The 11180-nt window shown below is 39.3% G+C and overlaps 1 pseudogene; it reads left to right on the top strand.

The window, feature by feature from the left end:
* The first annotated feature begins 4164 nt into the window (after window positions 1-4164).
* On the top strand, window positions 4165-4542 carry LOC110558383 (large ribosomal subunit protein eL31-like; annotated as a pseudogene).
* The last annotated feature ends 6638 nt before the right edge of the window (window positions 4543-11180 follow it).

Here is an 11180-nt window from a genome sequence, read left to right as displayed (position 1 = left end):
CAATCATGATATGTGTATTTTTTGTTGGCTTTTTCCTCTCTCTTTCTCTTTCAAAGTTAATTGAGTTACTTCCATATAATTTTTTACAAAGTAAATTTCCATCCACCTTTAACCACAAATTAGTCATCTCATTGGGCTTTTCGGGGTTATATTAAGTCATTCGTCACAGATGCTGCCGATAACAGTTAGCTTAGTCTAAATGTTTCCTTGTTCAGGGTATTTATCACATCCTGTACCTGCCATGCCTGTGAAAATAAAAAGTGGGGAGGGTGTGAACCAGCTCACAGGAGGCACAAGATAACGAGTGTGAAAGAACTGGGTAAACTGTAAATGGCTGTACAGTTGTGAGTGATTGCTCCTGGCATTAAAACACTCTTTTAAAAGGAGGGCAAATAGGGAATACTCAGGTCATTTGGGGCTGTTTAGGTGGAAGCTGGTTCCATGTCTGGGGAACCACAACTCTGGGCAAAATATTACCTTCTTCTTGCCGAGTTTTCTATTTGGAATGTGTAAATTGTGATCTCTCCGACAAAGCTCCTGGGAGTGTTTATGATGATGTTTATGAAATCCATAGTCCAGTCCATCCCCTTTGCCTTCCTCTCATTCAAAGTACCCAGCTAGAAAGAAACCACCAAAAAAAAAAAAAAAAAGAAAAAAAAAGAAAAAGAAAGAAAACAACTGTATTCATCTGGACAGATCTCACATGTAACAGTTCCTTGTGTCTTGGCTGGGACTGTAGTCCGGAACCTCATGTGTTCCCCCAGGTAAAGATGTCTTTGAGTACTGACTCAGATCTAGATACTCCGGCTGTGCAGATCTGGTCTCACTGCAGTCATCTTCCATTGTAGCTTTTGGTTCAAGTTACCATAATCAGGATATGCATTATTTCTCAAGTTTGTAGCTTTTGCTTAAAAAATCATTAGGAATTGCCATGCAATGAATCTGCCAGTAGTTTCCATCACACTGGGAAGAACATCCAGTGAATCTCCACTTCTTTGCCATGACCCACAGTCCTGCTACCCTAGTCCTCAGTTTTTGTTGCTATATCCCTTTCCTTTTAAGTCCAACAATAGCTGTATAGCTCTTCTATGATAACCCTACTTGAACTTGGTCTCCACGTGTCTGCACAGCTTGTGCTTGCTGCAGCTCCCATGTCTGTTCCAATGACCCTCTCTGTTGGAAGGCATCTCTATTCATTTTGTTTGAGCAAACAAACCTTCCTCCACCCACCCTCTCTTCCTGTTCTGATGGCCTTTCTTGTTGGACTCTACATTTACTATGTTTGCGTCTGACTTTGTTCTTTAGAGCACATGCAACACTAAGGCCAAGATTCCTATTTTACTTGGCCCTGTATTTGTAAATCTAGAAGTATCTGACTCACATATGCACACTGCATGGGTTTGTTGAATGAAAGCGAGAAAAAATATACCAGTCCTTGTGGACATCTCATGGTGCTAAACTTAAAAGTGGGGGTAAAAACAATTATTTTCTGAACTTGGGGTTGATTTCTTTCAAATCTGCTTCTCTTTGAATGATAACCAATCGTGCACTATCAGGCAGGGGAGTAAAAAAATGGTTCAGGGGTAAAGATGTTCAAATACAAGGTTGGTATACAGAAAACCCCAGTTTCTCTAACAGTACATACTCAGGAAGGATTTGTTTAATGTATACTCAGCTGGTTTTATAACAGAGGCTATACAGCTACACTTGATCTGGTGTTTGCTATGCTCTTGGTACTGACATTTTCTTGTCCTCGTCATATTTTAAGGATAACCCTTATATAGGGGATATTAAACATCTTCACTCGCAGCTTAGCAAATGGATGTGATTTGTTTTTCTCAAGGTGAACTGACTCCGTAAGCATAGATACAACTCAGTACCCTTTAAGAAAAGATAAGTGGTCACTTATTACTTGACCATCTTTACGAACATAGGATTCCTTGCTTTCTAGGTTAAGGCAGAAGTGAGACAGAGAGAAGAACATATGTGGTGACAGAGGTTCCACAGAGTCTAAATAAAGACCACGGTGACCAGCTAGGTCAGAGATCACCTTGAGCTAACTTGGGTATTTCATGATTCTAAATGGAAAGATGCATGATAGAGATCCAAGACGTAAAGGAGGTTTGAGTTGAAATACAGACTTCTTAAATTTGTAACAATGGGGAAATAACTCAGTCTCCAAGGCTACATTAATTCTAAAGTTGTCAGACACATTTTAAATGCCTGTCCTGAGGATGGCATTATCTTAAGAATGTAGACAACCAAGTAGAGGGCAAGTCTCACCGGTGATGCTAAAAACAACTTAGCTGCTGTCATTTCATAGTACTAGCTCCTCCTTTTCATATGACAGATCTGAAACTTTGTGTGGTTTTGACTTGACACACATTGTAGAAGATGTCTTTCATAGGCAAAGTCTACAGATCTCCTCCTAAGGGCTCTGTGCACCATGGATGCTGATTGCTTTCTTTGTCATCAGCTACTAGTACAGTATCTGGATACATAGTTGCTTATAAAGTAAATGGCACAATTGGATAGCAAATAACTTCTAAAATAATTTTTCTTTATTTATTTGGTTTCTGTTCAAATGTGTGTGTGTGTGTGTGTGTGTGTGTGTGTGTGCATGCACATGTGACATAGATGTGCAGTGACCAGTATAAGACAGTTGTGTGAAGTTTTTCTGGAACTAAAGTTACAAGCAGTTGTGTGCCTCCTTATGTGGAGCATTTACTAAGGGTTCCCCACTTTTATTCAGCAAAATTACAAAATTATTATTGTTCCCCAGACCACTCAATATAATTATAGAATAAAGCAGGAGTAATAGACAGTGTACTTGCCTTTATGAAGCTTTCATTTTGTCCTCAGATTTGTCTATTGTAGACTGTGTTGGAGAATAGTTTCTGTTTACTGATTCTGAGAAACAGAATTACAATGTTTGATTTTCATATTTTTTGTGCATTGCTTTATTATAAAAAACTAATTTCATTCTACTTCTCTGGCTTTTCTAGTGTCATGGAACAGACAAAATTCTTAAACAACCAACAGGATGAAACACACAGTTTCTGTGTTTTGATGAATACATAACATTGCTTAAAATCTATTTGTAGGTACAACACTTTTTTTGTGAAAACAGTTTTTTTTCCTAAAATATAATGTCTTTAAGGAATGCACAGTTGAGATTTGTAGACAGAGGCAGTGTATTCACATTTTCAACCATGCATGAGACATTTAGCTCAAGTTCAAAAAGGCTCAAAACTTCTCCATTACCATCAAATATCTGAAGTTAACCATGAACAGTACCTGATTTCAGGTCTAAGAGAGGTAAAAAGTAGGGTGACTCTGTGAGTGCAAAAGAAATCCATTGGTCAAACTCTGCCAACCAAGAACAAACCATGCTTATAGCAGAAGAAACAGACAAGTCTCTGATTTCATTGGAGAAGCTGAAAGAGGACCAAAGTAGAGGCAGAGTCCACTGGAGCATAGGGCACACATGTATAAATGGGTTTCCATGAAGAGGTGTACATGTGTAAGAAATCCATAGTTTATATAGGATTGGCCTGCAGTTTCAGGCATCCACTCATAACCTTCAAACATGTCCCCTGTTCATGGACAAATGACTATCACTTGATGGGTGACAATGTTATAGGTATGATGCAAATAGAAGACACATATTCATTGTCCTCAAATAATTCTCATTCTAGAAAAGGCAGGAATTAACATGAATCCAAAATTTATGTGGAAAATATTGGTCTTGATGAACCGTATAGGAAAAAGAAAACTGACATGTGTGTGGTAGAGTTACTGGGACGGTTGCTTAGCTGAAGGGGAGGAGGATTGAATGACATTTGTGAAGCTGGGGTGAAGTTGGCTAGGTGAGAATCTGAGAGGAAGCACTCTGAAAAGCTGCCCAGCTGATAAAAATAATAAAAAAAATCACCAACAACAACACCACCAACAAAAAACCACTTGTCATAACTTTAACTGGTATGCAGCATTTCAATACTTGAAAGTAGCAGAAAGAAGGTTAATGTGGCCAAAGGAAAAATCGTCTAAGATGAAGATCATTAGACACACAGGAGTCATGTCATGAAGGGCCTTGAAGGATGATGTAAGAGATTGCTGTGGTTAAGAATTAATGAAGGACCTTTCCAACCCTGGCCCTGAAGAATGGCTCCCACAAAGAAGAGTGGAGGGAAGAGGAAGAGCCATTCTGCCATCAATGAGGGGGTGACCTGAGATCACCCCATCAACATTCCAAACACAAACATAGGGGGGGGCTTCATGAAGCATGCTCCTCGGGCACTCAAAGAAATTCAGAAATTTGACATGAAGGGGATGGAGACTCCAGATGAGAACATAGATACCAGGCTTAATAAAGCTGTCTGGGCCAAAGGGAAAAGGCATGTTCCCTATCGCATCTGCATACGTTTGTCCGAAAAACACAATGAAGATGAGTATTCACTGAAGAAGCTCTACACATTGGCGATTTGCGTGCCTGTCTCTACATTTAGACATCTACAGCTGGTCAATGTGGATGAGAACTAACTTACTGAATGTTTAATAAAGTTGCAGAACTTCCAAAACAAGATTTAATGAAGGCTATCTCTATTTCTTGTTGACAAAGCCATCCTTACTCAGCTTTGGTATGGAGTGAAAACTGTGTAGCTACTGTGTGGTGACAAGGATTCAAGTCAAAGTAATGCATCTGGTCCATTCCAATATCTGGTTTTCAGGAGGCGGGGTTATTTAAAAAGTCAGTATTGGAGCTATGTCTTGGAAGAAGAATTCGCAAGATTAGTTGACAGATAGATTAAGGTTAGAGAAAAAGAAAAAAAGTCTAGTCCTGCTTCCAGATTGGGGTCCACACAGCTGGACTGATACTGACATCATTTTCTGAGATAGGGATCTAAAGCAGTATGGGTTTTTGTAGGGACAAGACTGGCATGCAAAAACACATGTAAAATCCCTTTGTATGTGCAAATGTTAAAACATCAAGAAAGTAACTGTATACAGGAGCCTAAGATTCAGGGATCCTTTGGACTTGAAAAACAAATTTAAGAGATTTTTCTGTATTGGTATGTCATAGGTTGACTTCTTTTCCAGGGATAAACACTGTGGCCCAAAACAACTTGGAAGAGGAAATAATTTATTTGGCTTACACTTTCTGGTCAATATTATTGGAAGTTGGGCAGGAACTTGAAGCAGAAACCATGGAAGGATACTTGTTGCCAACTTATGCTCAGCTAGCTTTCCTATAGATCTAAGGGCTACCTATTAAGGAAATGATGTTACCCACAGTGGACTGGACTCTCTTACATCAATTACCATTAATTAAAACCCTTACAGACATCCCCACAGCCCACTCTGATCTGGGAAATCCCTCAATTGAGACACCTTTTCTCGGGTATCAATAGATGCTGTGTCAAGTTAGTAGTTAATACTAACTAGGATTTATTGCAATTAAACACAAATGTACAGTGGAAATCACCAAAGCAAAGAGTTGTGGGAAAGAACATAAAAGTTGGAGGTAAAGCCAGGGGAACTCCAAAGCTGAGAACTAGTCGGGGTCATTTGAGAGACAGATAATGGATAAAAGATCCATTACTTCACAAATTTCTTCCCAATTGGTCCCTGTGAAATACTTCTTTTTCTTCTTCTTCTTCTTCTTCTTCTTCTTCTTCTTCTTCTTCTTCTTCTTCTTCTTCTTCTTCTTCTTCTTCTTCTTCTTCTTCCTCTTCTTCTTCTTCTTCTTCCTCTTCTTCTTCTTCTTCTTCCTCTTCTTCTTCTTCTTCTTCTTCTTCTTCTTCTTCTTCTTCTTCTTCTTCTTCTTCTTCCTCTTCTTCTTCTTTTTCTCCTCCTCCTCCTCCTCCTCTTCCTCTTCCTCCTCCTCCTCCTCTTCTTCCTCCTCCTCCTCTTCCTCTTCCTCCTGCTCCTCCTCCTCCTTCTTCTTCTTTGGTTTTTGTTTACTTGCTAGATCATGGATCACATGTCAACTTCTCTCTGCTCCATGCTTATCTGTTTCAGTGTTCCAGGTCATCAGTTTATACTTTTGGACTAAATTCACCTTGACTAATATTCTTGTGAGCTTCTATTTCTTGGTCTGACTTGGGGTTTGTTTGGATGCTCTATTTGAGGATCTGTGAGCTCATGATATTTAAGTGTTTTCTGAGCTGGAATCAGACTTTCAAATAGTGAATAAAGAAAATAAAGCCAAGATATTTTCTGAAATACTTGAATACTCTGACTAAAATCATTTATGCCTCTATCCAGAAGGCAGTATTTCTGTGCATGCTTTGTTGGCAGAAAACTCCCAGTCTCGTGTTGGAAGACTCTAGAACAAAATGATTTATATTTCAGTCCATATAGAATATTGATACATTTATGTATCTATACCCATGAGAAAAATATTAGTATCTCATAAGATAGCAATGATATATTGATAGTACCAAGAATGACAGATTGGTTGCATTGAGAAATGTGCTATATAAGAAATCATGAGTGCTAAGTTCTCTTTAATCCTCAGAATGAACAAATGGACAATATTATGTTAGTTTTCCAATCAAGTAACTTTTGGCTTCTAACACTGAAGGTATTCTCAAGTTCATATAATAAATTGGAATGTGGCACATCAGCCTTGAATGTGTTTGACTTTAGATCTAAGTCTTAAACCAGTGGTAAAATCACCTGAAAGACATGTTAACATGGACATTCTAGCAGTTGTTTCTGCATGCCTGTATAGCTCTCAGGTAATGGTAATATTGTGGGTCCACTCTGAGTATCCAGATTTGGAGCCCTTCCCAGCCTGGTGATGTATTCCCAAGGTTATGTATATTATGCAAATGGATACAGAGACACAAGAATAAGAAACACAGGCACCATACAGTATTCCAAATCGGCTTTGTGGAGCTCACTTATAAAAGTCTAGACAGATCTCCATAAGTCTTAACTCTGTCCTAAGGAAGGAGAGATTTCCATTCTCTGGATTGTATGATTGAGTTCCTGTATAGGCTGAATAAAAACACGTATTAATCACATTTTAGCTAAATCTAGAAGTGAGAAAATTTCTTAGTTGTGTCAGCACTCTCCCATCGTGCTCCTTTGTTCATAGCATCAAGTGAGACTTCCCCCAGTTTCCTTAGTCTTCACAGTAAATTATATTTAGAGTGAGCATGGTAATTTGTTTCCTGAGGTCTTTTTTTCCTAGCCAAACCTGGCTTTGTTCCAGCCTTATCTCCCTTTCCTTCACCCTGCAGTAACACAGGCTGAAGGTCTGTGCTTACGAAAAGGCAGATGGAAAGCCCAGATCGTTTAAGGGATTTGCCCAAGGTCACCCTGGGAATCAGAGATGAAAGAAGACTGTGCTCCTGACTTCTAGCCCACAGCTCTCGGTCCCTAAGTGCCCTGCTCTGTCACCATGACATGCATGCTTTCCAAGAAAACAGAAAGCTGATCAAGTGGATGATGCTAAAATCCTTCAAAACTTTCCTTAAGAAGAAGGTGCTCTGAATAATAATAATAACAAAACTGTACTAACCTGTTTCCTCCAGCCAAGTACCACTAGATTTCAGGAAGTCTGCAGCTTTCAACCTGTCTACTTTCCCATGTTCTGCTGTCCACTTTTGCCTTTATATTAAACCATTACTAGTTCCTTACATGTGGCATGTAAATAAAAGAACAAAAACATGTTAGACTATTTAAAAACTCATCCACCAAAGTATGAAGTATATGTAAAAGCACATTCAGACAAACTACGAGCTACGTGCCTGGTTTTACAGAGCTCAGTTTAAACTAGATGGGATGCATTATACTCATATTGCTCTTGTGGAACTTGGTAGCAGGGATAGCATTAGAAATTCAATGTCTTCTTGGCTACATATTAAGTTCAAGGCCAAGCAGTTATACATGAGATTATGCCTCAAAAGTTAGACAGTCAATTAAACAAAAATATCATAGGTGCATTTGACAAAATGTTAATTTGGTTTTCTTTTTCTTTTTTTATACATTCTGAACCATCTATGGGATCTGTGTTTTGGTTTGGATATGTTTAGTTTCTGACTATCTCATAAGTCAAGGCTCCTGTGAAATGATGAGCCATAGCAGTTACCTTTATGTAAGCTTTATTCTGGATAACAGCATATAATCTCTGGAACACATTCTTCCATATTTGAGACCAGTCCTGCTGCTTGTCAACTGTTTTGCACAGTCAGTTATGTAACCTTCCTGTACCTTCCTTTTCTTTGTCATTGAAATGGAGAAAATGACAGTCCTTGACTTACAAGAGCAATCATGAGTGTTTATGAGTACAATGCATTTAGAAAATTGTCTAGAATATGGCAGACATTTTAACAAATGAACTATATTCATTTTAATCATAGCCGAATAATGACAGTGTCAGTCTGGGATCAATCATGCGGATGCTGTAGGACAGAAATATATGTGGAAGGATAAACAGACACATCAGGGTGTGTCACAGGCAACTGGCCTGTAATTGTGGAGCTGGTTCAGAACAGTGTGTAAGGCTGTCCTCCTGTCTTGAAGTCTACAGAGAGGCATTGAGAAAGGAAGGTCATAAGCAAGCTCAAATTCAAAAGCATGAGATGAAACCCCTGTAGCATTCACTGAACCCCATTTCCATTCTTATTGCTTTGAAGGTGGTAGCAAGGATATTTTGCGTAAACTGGAAGAATGCACGATAGTGCTAGACTTACTTCTGAGCAGGAGTCAGATAAACTGAAGGAGGGACCCACAGGAAATGGAGAAATTGCAGACCCAGCTGCTGCTTATATCAATTAAGAGAGTCATCAGATCAGGTATAAAAATATGAGCTGTACAATTGCTTTTCTCTTATGCTCTAGAGTTCCCCAAAGATCCTTTATCATGGCCCAAGCTAATTGAAAAACACAAGAAAAGAAATCTAGCTCATTGCTGTGGGTAGATAACAAAACTAGCTAATTTAGTAACATGCAAGCCAATTTAAAATCGTATCACCTGTAATGATGAGTGTGACAGAAAATTAATTTGTCAGAATATGCAGCTTTCTTAAAGGTTAATGCTGAGGTCCCTAAACCATGGACTCACAGTCTATCTATACCCCTTGTCTAATTTTCATTATGAAAGGAAATTAAACTTAAATTTCTTAAGTGGTTCTGGACATGTGCAGTTGCTCCATGAGTCAGGCAGGATCCAGACTCTGTTAGCTTGCTGTTCCAACATCTTTAGAATCTAACTCCTGTTTTTTGGACTACAGAATACCTTACCCACCCCCCAAAATAGATACATACTGTACTCAGAAAGATAAAGAAAGGCAGAGACAGAGTTTACAGGCTGAGAAAGCTTTCCTAGAATTCAGCAGAAGACCAGCACTTGGGTCTGTAATGGAGAGAGCAATATGACATATCTACCCTTAGCAGCAAAGAGGGCAGGAAAAGCTACATTTTTTCCTTATAAATATACTAGGGCTCAAACCAAACTATAACTCTATTATTGAGGGGCAGATGGAACCAGATACCACATTAGTAACCAGTACTGACTAACAGAAGATGGAAGACTAAAAACAGAGTTTGGCAAAAGGTTTCTGGAAAAGGGATGCTAGTTTTTGGAGCATCATAGCTTTGGCACTGAAGAGGCAGTGTTGGGTTATATTTGGATGAAGAACAGAAAGATTCAATGTAGTGGGTGGGGTGAGTCTGGTATAAAGAAGATAAGTGAGCCTTGCTTGATTCCGGAGAAAACTAGCAGGTCGAGTTACCAGTACTTAGTGACCTGGTTATGTTCTTCACACTCAGAAATTGGTATGCTTTCCCAGTGATGAATCTGGATGTCAGAACCACTTGACAAAAGTAAGGAAGAAATGTTTGGCACTTTACATGATGAAATTCTCTAGGCTAAAGTAATTGAGCCAAATATTGATGGATACTTGGTTGTGCGTTAGACACTTAACGTCATAAAGCTAAGAAGTGAGGCAGATGGGGTTAGGGGTGTGGTAAACCTCAGCATTAGCTGGGACCACATTTCCTTGTGAATGAGCTCAACTCTTTGAGTCTAGGCTTCTGCCAGCTCAAGATGGAAAGACTGATGTCTTTGTCATTCAGATGATCTCAGAAAAATTTTGCAGCTCACGTAAGAATGGCTGGGTTTCTCCAGAACTTCCTGGTCTGGGTGGTAACCTTCTTTTCTGATATTTCTGGAAACTTCCAGCTCAGATTCACCCAGTGATGTTATGGAAGAATCAGATTCCAGTGTAACTGAGAGATAGCTTCAAAATCTGCTTCTCATCACCATGTGGCTTTGGGTGATTTAGCTTTCTGCAGTTCTCACAAAGGAAAAACACCATAATGATGCTTAGATCATAGCCTTCTTAAGAGGTTAACACTAGTGGAGATTAAGCAAACAAACAGAATACAGCTCACTAAGAGCAAGTGCAGGACCTAGTTCACACTGATTCTGCTCAGGGATTAATCCATTTTTGAGTCAATGGGGAGACACAGAACAGATAGATTATTCAGTCTGAAGCTACTGGGTTTCTTTTGATGTCAGCTTCTCCCCTTAGACCTGTTTGTCACATTTTGTTAACCCACTTTTGAGCTTTTCTTTGAGAAACTAATGGCTAAGCCTTTCCTTGTGGCCTTTGACCATCAGCATCAGACCCTGATCCATATTAGGGACCCTCATCATTTTCTGTGTAGAATATTTCAGTATGTAAGGCAGCTAGTTCGTTCTAATATCTGAAACATACAATAGATGCTGTAATGGTCGAATAAAGAAAAAAGTAATAGAAGAAGAAAAGAAGGAAGACGATCATGAGAAGGGAGAAGAGGATTGAGGAGGAGCAAGAGAAGGAAGGAGACAACGACAATGACCACAGTATATAGTAGTAAGGAAGGAATGTTTTTCCTTAAGACTCAGTGGTGAAAGCATGAGTGATGGAAACTAAGAGCTTGCACTTTAAATGTCACTCAAGGCACTCCTTTCTGTTCATCTTGCTTTTCACTTAGTGCTGTCAGGGTAAGTCAGGACAAGAGGGGTCTGCTGAGGAAACATGCTGGGTTTGGTACCTGACAGAGGACTGTCGGGGGCCCCTATCATTCCATATATTTAAAAGCCTCCTGTCATCAGGCTAATCCCAGGTTTATTTTTTCCCCCCTGTGAGTAATGGGTAGTTTTCTTTAATCTCCAGAAACCTC

Source organism: Meriones unguiculatus, chromosome 12, assembly GCF_030254825.1.
Source record: "Meriones unguiculatus strain TT.TT164.6M chromosome 12, Bangor_MerUng_6.1, whole genome shotgun sequence".
Taxonomy (NCBI): domain Eukaryota; kingdom Metazoa; phylum Chordata; class Mammalia; order Rodentia; family Muridae; genus Meriones; species Meriones unguiculatus.
This window is presented reverse-complemented; position numbering and strand designations above follow the sequence as displayed.